We start from the raw sequence: 11010 nt of genomic DNA on the forward strand, positions 1-11010 counted from the left end.
AGGGTGTGGTTAAAACAGTGAGTCGGTTCATGAACACTCTGAGAGAAGCCAATGGAATCTAACAGAGAGATAAACGCAGTACTGAAGCTGTCATTCTCGACGTCCAAATGAATATTAAAATCCCCTACAATAATAACTTTGTCCGTTTTAAGGACTAAAGTTGAGAAAAACTCTGCAAATTCAGATAAGAATTCAGAGTACGGACCAGGTGCTTGGTAGACTATAACAAAAAGAATTGGTTGCAGTGATTTCCAACTTGGGTGTGAAAGACTGCAAGGCTTTCAAATGACTTATAGTTTGGTTTAGGTTTAGAGCTGATTAGTAGGCTAGAGTCGAAGATAGCTGCAACTCCACCTCCTCGGCCTGTGCCTCGAGGAATGTGAGTATTAATATGACTGGGAGGGGTGGATTCATTTAGGCTAACATATTCTCCATCACCCAGCCAGGTTTCAGTAAGACAAAATAAATCAATATCATAATCTGATATTAGTTAATTTACTAGTACACCTTTAGAAGAGAGAGATCTGATGTTTAAGAGTCCACATTTAATTTTCCTATTGTTTTGCACTATTGCTCTTGTGGTTGTAATTTTTATGAGGTTTTTATGCACAGCTCCTCTTCTGTTTACCTTTGATTTAAATAATTTCGATGGTCGGGGGGCAGACACCGTCACTATGGGGTTTTCACTAAGTAACTCCTGAAATGGAGGAGCAGAGAAGTATGTAAGACTGCGACTCTGCGTAGGGTTTTGGGTGGGTAACTGCTGAATAAGAAGGGCAGAGAAGTGTGTTAGACTGCGACTCTGACTCCTGGTCTCAACTCTGGGTTGTCATGGATTTGGTCCACTAATAAAGTTGGCCAGATTTCAAGAAATGAGAGCTGCTCCTTCCCAAGTGGGATGGATGCCGTCTCTCCAAATCAGACCAGGTCTTCCCCAGAAAGTCTGCCAATTATCTACAAAGCCCACATCGTTTGCTGGGCACCACCTCGACAACCAGCGGCGGAATGACGACATGCGGCTATACATGTCATCACTGGTCAGATTTGGCGGGGGTCCAGAGAAAACTACGGTGTCCGGCATTGTTTTTGCACACCGACTCAACATTAATCTTAGTGACCTCCGATTGGAATAACCGGGAGTCATTACCGCCAACGTGAATAACAATCTTACTGTATTTACGTTTATCCTTAGCCAGCAGTTTCAAATAAGACTCAATGTCACCCGCTCTGGCCCCAGGGATGCACTTAACTATGGCCGCTGGCCTAGCTAACTTCACGAAATGGAGCTGCCAATGATCAGAGTTGGTTTCTCAGCGGGTGTGTCGCTGAGTGGGGAAAATCTGTTAGAAACGTGAACAGGTTGATGGTACCCCATGGGCTTTGAATGCTTACGACTATTCCTCCTTCGGACAGTCACCCAACCACCCCTTCCTGGCTGCACAGGGGATGCCGGGGGACGGCTACCACAGGCTAACTCAGGCCGTTCCGTTGGCTAGCTACAGTAGCTAAAGACTGATCTACCAAGGTGCGGAGCCAGACTTCTAAATCTTATTACACGTACCATTACCGCCGAAGGAGGCAGAGGAGTAAATGAACATCTGACACAACGAGCAGGAGAAAGTAGGAGAGCGAGAGGGAGAAGGAGAAGCCATCGCTAGCTGCTGAACTAATGTCGCTAACGGCTAAGCTAAAGTACTGTAGCGTTAGCTACAACTTTTGAACAACTGAGATTGAACAGCAGTCACTAAAAGACGGAAAGAACTGTGAGTGCTTAGGCAAAATTACTGTAAGAATAAGTGTTTAGCGGACAGTTGCCTGAGAGCTATATATAAAAGAATAAGCCGTGAAAGTAGAGTTTCTCTTTTCCCCCTTTGGTTAACATGGAACATGGAAAATGCAGGTAGAGAAGGAGATGTGGGTGAGGATGGAAAAAACCAAATACATAACAAAAAACATCTAAACGAGGGATTAATCAATTGAACAAAATATTTCAAAAGATGGTGAGAAATCAGCTAATTAACTAGTTTGTTCATTTGTGTAGCAAATTGACTTTAAATCAGTGTAATACATTCATAGTATAGGCTACATGCAAACATACTAGTAAAAATATGTATATACATACACACATACCACATATGTGCACATACAGGTAATACAGCAACTCAAACGGCAAGAAAAAGTGATTTTCAGATCATGGTTCTCAGGGGCGCGTCATGCCTCTTAGACCCATTTATCTTTATTTGAGAAGTTACTTTTTCTAGATACAATTTATGTGCTATTTCATTATCAGGTTGCAAAAATAACCAGAAAAGATATCAGAGAGACCAACACCTTTGAACAGAGATGACTTTGATGTCAATCCTCTTGTCAGGTACCAAAAATGATGACCTATTGTGTTTCAAACACATTCACAGCATTTCTGCAGTCCTTTAATGCAAAAACGGAGGCACGTGGTAACAATTTGATGTTCTAGTTTAAGATAAATGCCAATGCTCACTTAAAGACCTTCGCAAAAATCGTTACATCTCTTTGGGAACATACCTGGTTTGTCACAGTCCTGATTTGAAGAACATGCTGCATGCTTTACTATACAGGGTAAGACATGCTGTCTGCCTCACTTAGTTACATTGCCCTGTCCTTCACACCTATCACCACCTATCCCCAGGATAATAAGTGTCTTTTCTGGCTACATTATCCTTCAGTGTTGTACCCAGATGAATGAGTTCATTACATCACCACCACCACACAGACACACACACACACACACACACAAACACACACCATCCATTTTCAGCTTGTTCCATCATGGGTGATTGCAGAGTGTGTGCTCTCTATAATATTACAGAAAGGTTAGCAGGTTGACTGCTCCAGTTAACACAGCAAACTGTAACATAATCCATGCTGTCAGTGTCTTCCTGTAACCTCATTAAGGTCAAGGTGACTACAACTATAGCAGCTCGTGATGAAGGTTTGGCCATGCAAGATTTACTCTGGTTTCACTCTATCTGTACAGATTTTCATTAGAGGAGGTTCATGTTGACAGGAACTGTCTCTTCTCACTGGTCATGACCTAAATGCGAAGTTGCAAATGTCTGGGATGGTATATTGTTTTGATAACAGTTTGTTTTAAGTTCCTTGCACTTGAACTAGTTAGAATTAAAAAAAAACATCTTCACACTTAAAGCACAACATGGGGTTTGTCACCCTCAAGTCTTTAGTTCTTTTATTTTCCATGTACAATTTGGTCATTAATGCAAAATGCTTTTGATCTTCTTAACTCACTACACTGAACGTATTTTTGATTTATAGAGCCTTAAGATTCATGCTGTTGGTCTACCTTTATAATGAAAATATTTAATAAATTGTGTCTTTTGCCTTGCCTGGACAGCAAACAAAGTCTAGGATGTCCACTTTCCTGTTAAAGCAGCAGCGACTGATGTGGATATAATGGACTTCCCATGCTAAGTATTTACTATTGGCCTGGAGGAGTGTTTTAAATACAATTCATAGCTTCCATTTCACACACTGTGCCCCTCTGTTTAGTTAGGGTTTACTCTTAGATACTTCTTTGCCACCAGACATTAACCATAAGCCTATTAAACCACATACACACTTGTTAGTTTCCTCTGCACTCCGGCACTTTATCCATATCTTTAGCACCTTATTAGGCATGTGTTCACTCAACTGACAAGCATCTTTGTCTCTCATTTACTAAACACTGATCGTGTCAGGGAATACTGGGGGAGATCATTCTGGTGTCAAAGGGATAAAGATGCCTGACAAGTCTGGCTGTGACGGGTCCAAACAAGGAATTTCTGCACTCATGTGACAATCATTCCTTCCTTTGTTTGTGTTTCTTTGGGATGATTTAAAACCAGTGAGATTTCCCATTACTTAAAAAGAGGAACATTTTCTTACAGAAGTCGACCATTTACGCACATCCACCAGTGAGTGACAACCGGAATTTTGCTAAATTACTCGCTAACAAAGAGGTGCCTGGTTAATGTAACATTTCTATTTCAACAGTCTTGCTGATGAGTGTACAACAGTTGAGGGAGCTGGGAGATACATATGTTCTTCAAAAGTAATTTCCTGCAGTTTAGAGCATGCTATACCATACTACACTTCATAATCCAATCTCCCTCCAGGACTTTGTATTTAAGCCAAGCAGAACTACACTGTAGTATTACCTAAGGCACCGGGGCACTTAAGGCCATCAACAATTACAATTGCTAACCATTAAGAATACAATATACTGAAGCTAGTTCAGAGTCAAATTGATTACTTGGAAGCAAATTGTGACTGTTATTTTGTCAGATAATTGAGCCATTAGGAGAAAAAGAAAAAGACATATCTTAGGCACATTTTAAATGGTATTATTACACTGCACCCTCTTTGGCCTGCGTCAATGTGCCAATTAATTCAAATTTAAACCAAGTCAGCCACTATCAGCAGCAACATGAAGAAACTAGAAATATGAGGCTGACACTTGAAATTAAATAGTACAACACTCTCTGCTTCCTGGAAGCAGTTATGTTATTGTGTGTGACCACCAAAAACTTTCTTGACCTTCTGTAAACCAAAGCCAGAATGCATTTTTCATCACAGAAAACCACAAATAGATGTATGCAGTTTGTAGCCAGTCTTCATTGTGTGCACAAATGCACTGGGCAGTGTCTGTTATCCTCCTTTGGTCTCTGCGAGAAACATGCACCTTTTGTCTAATGATGGGTAGTTAACTGCTCCCCAAAGTAGGAATACTAAAGTGGAAAACAGCTTGTTTGACAAGTAAATTTATTTTGTAATTGTTTGCATTTTCTTTGCAAGCGAGGTTTCTAACTGCCTGTTAGCTGACAGTAACATTTGTGTTAGCTCAGGCTTTTCTCTCTTTTCTAACTTTTTATTAAAGTAAATGATGAGTCCTGAGAACACAATTTCTGCGGAGAGTCAAAGCCATATCAAAAGAAAACAATGACACTTAGTATGCTGTTGTGACAGACTAGCGCTAGCATGTTCCCGGCTTGCTAGACGTTAAACGCTTATTCGCAAGGTACAGTTCACCTAGTAGCTCAATGAGTTCCCTATGATCTTTTGATCACATAGGCTCTACAGACCTGTGTATGTCGCGAAGACTGAGATGACTTATTGTGCCACTTTCTGGTGTGAATGGCCCTTAAGAAGTAGTAGAAGAATAGAAAAAAATAAGGAACACAATAAAGAACACATGTGGCTGCTGTGTCTATACATAAACGCTCATGTGTCCCAAAGAGCCTTTGAGTTAGTATTCATTATGTGATTAACTATTGACCCCTACATTACATTTGTTTCACACCACTAATGGCACATCTATCCCATTGATATCTTGGTAATTTGCTGATTGATTTGGACTACATGTCATATGAACATGGATTTGTTTCTTTAACAATGATCTATTGTGTTGCCAAAGGCTTCATTATTTATAAAGGGGAAAGAGCGAACACAGCACAATCCATCTCCATCTTCAATATTTGAGTCTTAGAGAGCAGAGCATAAATCAGCTGTCAAAGTAAACATTCTCTTATATTCTGAATTTACATATAGCTGACTGCACACATTAAATTAAAAATTGTTTGTTACAGACTGAGAAAATGTACAGGATGACTGTACTTAGTATGTGATTGTGACTAGCAAACATGTTAGTGGAATACAGCATGTTTGAGAAGCAAATTATTTTTAAAGACGTGTTTTATTGCATTTTCTTTGGCCTTGAAAACAGAATGAAGCACATCTTTGGAGTTCATATTTGTTTTTATAACCTCAGGTCAGGTGGAGCTAGTTTTTCAGATTTGGACAAGCTATCATTTGAGATGTGCATACATTCACTTGCTCTCAAATACACACACAGACATACACGCGAACATGCTAGTAAGGCCCTTGGGAGTGAGAGGACTGCAGACATTGTGGTGCCTTGGTCTGTATTCACCAAAGAGCCAGGGGACTTATCAGAGACAACGTTGCCCACACTCTGTATGCAGAATGTCAGTTCCATGATTAACATATCTGAGAAAATAGTCATCCTGTACCAAAACAGAACTTGCCCAGTGCTTTTTAATTATATATATATATATATATAATTTATTTTTTTTACAACTGTGACAACAGTAGGTCTAGATATGGGAATATTGCCTTTTTGTTCTAAAGGATCTCAGGCTTGAGGCCAGATGATGGATATTACCATGCATGGACTTAATATTTGAGCAGACTGTTGGCATAATACATCGGGTATGAGTTCTTCAAGTTTCTCTGTCAGAATTGAACATCATCAAGCTCCAAGAGAACACGTGGCAGATCTCCCCAACTTATGTCTGTACACGTTCCTGTGGATTGCCCTCAGTGGACATCTAAACCAATGAAAGACATGGAGCATTTGACACGATTTAAACTGAAATTACAGTCTGACACTGCAGTCTGACTACTGGTGGATAGTGTTACTTTTGTCAGACAAAACTAAATGAAATATGTTCATCAACGACCTTTTTCCGTGACTAAAATGAGACGATGACGAGACAGCGACAATGTACTTAAACACTGACTGTGACTAACTTAACATGCAAAATTGTCTACGAAAAATGACAAGTCTGAAATGTAATTCATAAAATAAAAACGTTAATAAAATCTGTCTTTCTTTTTTGTCAGTATAATGAGGAGACAATGTATTACTGGCCATATTTTCTCCCTCTAAATTTTCACTTGAACAGTGTTCATTCAGTGGTATTTTTTTCTTCCTGTGCTTTGAATGCTGGCCGACCGGGGCAACGCCTGGTGCGCGAGGAAAACGTTACTGTACTGTGGAGGATGCAGACTCTGGTGAGGAACGCAACATGCTAGGGAGAAAGAGGTGTTTAGATATTTGGCCCCATTTCAAATACAGTGAGGCAGACAAAAAACACAGTGGCTAATCATATCCGACGGTAAGCAATGTGGTTATAAGATTTTTGGAAAAAACACTGCGAACTTGAAGCGGCATATCAAGGCTAACCACCGGGAATTGAAGTAAGTTAATGTCTCCTTTGCAATAAAAATGAGAACAACGCTAACATTCAAAACTTACAAAACAATTTATGTGAGATGAGTGAAATAAAGAATAAATGATAAATATCTCTACTTTGGTTAGAGCAGATTGACCAAAATGCTAATCAAAATTATACTAATGAGTTAGAAAAGACTAAAATGATGGTTAATGACTAAAATCAGACTAAAATACCCAGACTTTACTCAACTAAAACTTAATTTAAAAAATAGTACACAGTGGACTAAATATGACAACATTTGACTCAGGACTAAAACTAAGACTAAATTTTAAAATGGCTGACAAAATTAACAATAGTGGTGAAGTGCTCTTGTGTGCAAAAGTGGATGTATTTACACTGAAGATGCCTATGCAAAAACACTGATATTCAACTGTGAATATCTGCTGCAAACTGCATGAGAAAGGCATAATGAGCTGCTAAATAGCTTTCAGACTGTTTACATAGTCATACGTAGTAGGTCTAAGGCTGGTACTTCAGTTTTAGTTTAGAGTTTACAGTAGGTTATAGGCACAGCATGGCTGTCGTAATTGATTGTTCTCTAGGCCTGCTCTTCCTTTGTTACTTTTGTTAACCTTGTTACCTGAATTAATGGGTCCTTGAATTCAGATAAAACTAGACAAACGCAAGCTTCTCATTTGTAGCTCACAACCACAGATTTTGCTGGCTGAAATGCAACTGTTGCTAGCAGATTTTATCAGTTGTAGCCTAGCTAGCTAATTAAGCCAACATTAGCTCCATGAGTTGGTTTAAAACACACTCTCACTGGCTGACTTATTAATCTTTCCAGCTGACTCAATTTAAAATGAGAACCCTTAATATGGAGTTAATTAAATTAAATTAAATCTTTATTGTCCCACCAAAAGTAATTTGATTTGCAATAGGGTTAAAACAAGCATACATGAGACATAAACAAAGATAAGAACAGTCGTTGCCGTATACAACATCTATTTGTTCATCTAAAAGTACTCCAAAAGAAAGGGCAGCTTCAATACTGTTGGATGCTTCTAAGCAGCAGCTCAGGCTAAGTGCAGATTTAGGGCATTAATTGCTGTGGGTGCAAAGGAAAATTTATATCTGTTAGTTTTTGTTTTGGGGAATCTGTATCTTCACCCAGATGGGAGAAGAACAAACTCCTTCAAAAGAGGGTGGTCAGAGCTGGCTGTGATAGTCCGAGCCTTACGTATAACTTGTTTTTTTATAGATGTCTGCCAAGGAAAGCTATTGAGTGACAATTATTTTACTGGCTGTCTTAACAATGTTAGTACCACATTAAGATTCCCATACCAAGCTATGCAACAAAAAGTTCAAATTGATTCAATAAAATATTTATAAAATAGAGTCATCAAAGTTTTGTCCATATTAAAGGTATTCAGTTTGCGCAGAAAATGAAGCCTCTGAATACCCTTCTTGTAGACAGCAGAAGTGTTAAGGTCAAAGTTCAAGTTTTTGTCAATAACTGTTCCTAGATACTTGTAACACTCCATTGTCTCAATAGGTGAGCCCTTGATTATTGTTGGAGAGGTAGAGTGGGGAGTTTTCCTGAAGTCTATGGCTATGTTTTTAGTTTTAAGAACATTTATCTTCAAGAAGTGGTAATTGCACCATTCACTCCTACAGTCATTTGTATATAGGAGATACAAAAAACAAGTATATTTTGCCTTCAGTTATGATAATTAATCTTACTTAGATTTTAGTTTTTGCAATGATAAGATGTGTGTTTGGATAGTGTTAAAAGCTGATGAGAAATTGACAAATAAAAGCCTTGCATGGGATTTTCCCCCTCAAGATGCCTATACAGATTAAATAGATTAAGATGTTTAATAGATTAAGATTATGTTAGGTAGTAGTAGCATCATCTACTCCTCTATTAACCTGATATACAAATTGCATTGGGTGAACCTTATCAGTCAGGATTTACTTGATCGGTCGCTCAAAGGTCTTCATCACTATTCATGTGAGGGCTACAGGCCTAAGGTCATTAAGCTCTTTTGGATATCTGTTTTTGGCCACAGGGACAACTACAAATTCCTTCCACAGTCTTGGGACCTTATGTTGGGTAAGTGACATGTTAAAAATATCGTTAAAAATGTCACGTAATTGATCTGACTTTTTCTTTACCAATTTACCAGTTATCCTGTCACGACCAGGGCTCTTTCTAATATTACATTTGTAAAACATAGATCTGACAGCATAGGCACTGATTGTAGGTTGAGATGCCGCTGCACACTAATTCAAAACATCAAACAGATCACTCTGCACATTTGTAAAATCATGTTTGTCATTAAAATGTAAATAAAAACCATTCAGGGCATTTGCAAGCTCTATGTTTAATTCAAAACCATCAATAGTGATTGATCTATTATTTTTATTGTGCTGGGACGTCATGGCTTTCATGCCATCCCATACAGCTTTTAAGTTGTTACTGTGAAACTTATCCTCTATTCTGCTCTTAAATTGGAGCTTATCTTTAAGCTCAGTAGGTGAGTTGATAAAAACATGCCAGTCTGTGCTTTCAAGGACTCCTCTGAGTTCCTCAACAGCATTTTCAGTCCACATCTCCACTTCTCTAGTAGCCACTTTACCCCTTTTGAGGAGTGGCTTGTAGGTTGGAATAAGAGAGATAGTGTTGTGATCAGAGGATGCAGAGCTACAGATTTGTATGTACCTTTAACCGGACCAATGAACCAACTGAACTAAATGACTACATACATGATATCACACTAAACGACAGGCAAAGCTAAGTCCCACGTTAAAAGTCACCATCCCCACCAGTTGAGGATCCATGTTGAAGGAAGTAAACATCAGTGTTTTAGTATTGCAGTAAAGAGCTAGTTAGTATGATAAGGAAAATGTAAGATCAGACACTTATTTCACTGTTATGACCCTGTTTGGCTTGCAGCACAGAAATGTATGCTTTATTGTGTATATTTTCAAGCAGAATGTTTTATTTTTGTTACAAGAGAAAGCTTTAAAATGAGGACTAATTTTACCAGTGTGTTTGGAGAATGTAACCCCAGTACTCCAATAATGAGCAGGACAGAGAGTATGGTTAGCCTTCACTCTGTTGCATCCAAAACTGCTCCCACACTGTGGAGAAATACCACACAGTGGATGTTGAGACAAACTAATGTGCTGTAGCATTAAAGTTTTCCTTGGAAAGGGAAGTGACGGTTGGTTACGTCTGTAGTAAGATAGTTAGCTTAACATTTGCAGCAGTGTCATTAATCCTCACAGCGAACAATTATCAATTTACAATTCTTTTTCCACTCTTGTTAATAACAGTGGAAATTGTAGACAGAATGAAAGCGTGAATGAAAACAAGATGCAGCAAGCATTACATAAGATATGTGATGATACTCACATGAAGAGCAGAGAATAAAGCACTGCAGCTGATGAAAGCACATTATCTCTTATTTCAAAACACAGAAAGTATCCAATGTTTTTGTTCACTATGAAATCCAAAGGCATTAACTGATTTACATAGCTAACTGTAGCCTATGCAGTTCTGGTCTTGGTTTTCTGCATTCCTAACCATGATATCTACTCTTAGGGTATTTAATCTTCAAACATATTTTATGCTTGAAAGAAACATGAAAATGCTTTCCACTCTGACTAAGTGCCAAATATCAAGACATTTTAATGGCTCTATATATCTCTGCTGTCCTCCTCCCTTGGATTTCTGGGAGAGAATAAGGTGGTCTGTAATATATGATTACTTGGAGCATTGATCAGACATGCAGTTTCAAAAGGAGAATGGAAACATTTTCATAATATCACAGACTCCCTCCTGTCCATCATTCCATCAGGAACATATGCTGATGACTGTTTTTTCCCATACATAAATAGACTTAACTGCTGTCAGCGTGAAGGCTTGATTTCCTCCACTCACTGGCTTTCAGTTGAATGATCACAAAGGATGCATAAATGAGGACATTACATG

The sequence above is a fragment of the Micropterus dolomieu genome, linkage group LG19, assembly GCF_021292245.1.
Source record: "Micropterus dolomieu isolate WLL.071019.BEF.003 ecotype Adirondacks linkage group LG19, ASM2129224v1, whole genome shotgun sequence".
Taxonomy (NCBI): Eukaryota; Metazoa; Chordata; class Actinopteri; order Centrarchiformes; family Centrarchidae; genus Micropterus; species Micropterus dolomieu.